The 2516-nt window shown below is 35.1% G+C and overlaps 1 pseudogene; it reads right to left on the bottom strand.

Moving 5' to 3' along the window:
• LOC126598972 (omega-6 fatty acid desaturase, endoplasmic reticulum isozyme 2-like) lies at positions 1-1083 on the bottom strand (annotated as a pseudogene).
• Between the last annotated feature and the right edge of the window lie 1433 nt (positions 1084-2516).

The raw sequence follows: 2516 nt of genomic DNA on the forward strand, positions 1-2516 counted from the left end.
TTATTGAAAAAGCACTTATATTGATATAAGATTATTCTTGTACCAAACAACCAAGACATCTTCAACATAAGTTAAGGGAACCTCAGATCCTTTACAAGAACCTAGAACTCCCAAAACACTCACTTGAATACCTTTCAAAATCACAGCTTATTGTCGTACCAGAAGACACCTTTCTTGTCACGTTCATCGGGCTCAATGTAGATACACTCTTTCACCTCCCTAAACATTGCCTTGTGAACCGGAGTCCCGTCAAACTGATAGTACTCGCCCAAGATCGGATTGATCGCCTTGGTCTCTTCCATTGCTTGATATTGCGGCATGGTTGAGAACAAATGGTTAGCAACGTGAGTGTCTGTGATGTTGTGGAAACCTTGTTCAGGATTCCGTAGTCTCTGTCAACGGTGGCCAAAGCTCCCCTAAACCAGTCCCATTCGGAGGTCATAGTGCGGCAATGCGGGTGAGTGTGCTGCAAGTATGTGATCAACACCAAATATCCGTTAACTACCATTAGAGGACCTCTGTAGAAGCATATAACCCAAGCAAGTCCCTTTGCAACAGCAAGATGGTAAAGCCCATATAAGACAGCAAGAACACCAATATCGGACACAAATATCTGCAATCGTTCGCGATGAGAGAATATTGGGCCATATGATAGTGGCACGGAAATCCTTTGTAGGGCCTTCCGGAAAGGTTGAATGCGAGATACAGAGGCCAGCCTAGAGTGAGTTGGACGGCGAGTGTGAGGAATCTGCCAGGTGGGTTGTTTAGATATTTTTCCCACCACCCTATTGCAGAATTTTGCTTGGGGACAAAGACTTCATCCCACTTAAGGGAAGCTGTGTTGGAATGGTGGCGGCGATGGCTATACTTCCATCATAAGTATGGGACAAGAAGGCAAGAGTGGAGGATCAAACCAATAGTGTCATCCAGCCATTGGTAATCACTGAAAGCATGGTGACCAAACAAGAACAAAAGCTTCAAAAACTCTGACTTTAAAGTTTCACTTGAATATATAACATTTTTATATAATAATAAAATTGATAAAAAAAATCGTTTTTAGGGTGTTATTACCAAATATCTCATTGTACACTCCAAATTTGTATATTTAGAAAGAAAGAAATTTACATTCCATAAAGAGTGCACGATGAGATTTTATCGTGCTAATACAAGTAAAATTTTAATATACAACATTATTATATATAAAAATTAAATGACGAAAATTTTTTAGGGCGTTTTTAAATTTGGGCCCTGTGCGATTGGACATTTCACTCACCCAAAGCCACCTCTGAATATGCAAATGCAATTACCTTTGACATATAAAGAATTTGCTACCAACTTAATTATATGGCTTAGCTAGGAAGTAATTATAACTAATTAGGGTTTAGGGTAAAAATAGGAACCCTTGACATATATAGAATATGCTACCAACTTAATTATATGGCATAGTTAGGAAGGAATTATAACTAATTAGGGTTTAGGGTAAAAATAGGATATATATATATATATATATATATATATATATATATATATATATATATATATATTCAAGTTTGGAATTTCCACAATTTCTCAATCAAAAGTTTCTTTGAGTTCACACTGTACCCAAAGAAATAAATAATTGTAAACACTTTTCATTTTAGAATGTCAAGAATGCATGCATACACCAATATCCTTTTCATCAGTCATTTTCATATTTGCTGACTCAATCGTCAGTAAATCAATTGAAAGTTCCGGTGTAACTTTTGCAATAAAACTTATTTTTAAATTATATTTGCATCATTACTTTGAATTCATTATTTTCATTATGAAGAATATTTTCATAACAATTGATTTTGAATGGCATAAAATTCTTACTCACAGTCAATTCATTGAATACCTCAAGTTCAAGGTAAATACCGATCAATCATTTGTTCAATTCTTTCTATTTGTTTATAATAGTTGGTTTCATGGCATTTTTAATCTTGATTATCCTCCACATCAAGTTCCACATAATTCAATTAACAATTCATTTAACAGTTCATTCAACCCTAATCATCATTGCCCTTGGTATAATTTTCCTCATCGTTATTATTATTAGAAATTCGCTCACATCTCAATAGTATCCAAACACAAGCACTCCTTGGCAATAATGATGAAGAACACAATAGTTTTTCCTCCGACCAAGAGTCAGAATCCAACAACTCTTACCAAAAATTGGTATCCAAGGTCAACACCTCCGGATATTCAATTTGAAGAAAGAAACATCCAAAATCAATTCTTAGTCTCAGCTAAAAAACTCTATGAATGGAACATAGATGGATTATCAGAACAAGAACTTTTGAATAAATTACAACACATCTCCATGGTTGCTAATAGTTATATTAGCAATCATAACCTTAGTCAAACACAAGTTGTCGACATTTTGGTCACTGAATTTACTGGAATGCTCCATTCTTGGTGGGAAAAACATCTCACTAAACAATCCAGAAATGAAATTAAAAATGCAGTCAAAAGAGATGAAGATGGAACACCCATCT

The sequence above is a fragment of the Malus sylvestris genome, chromosome 14 (genome assembly GCF_916048215.2).
Source record: "Malus sylvestris chromosome 14, drMalSylv7.2, whole genome shotgun sequence".
Taxonomy (NCBI): domain Eukaryota; kingdom Viridiplantae; phylum Streptophyta; class Magnoliopsida; order Rosales; family Rosaceae; genus Malus; species Malus sylvestris.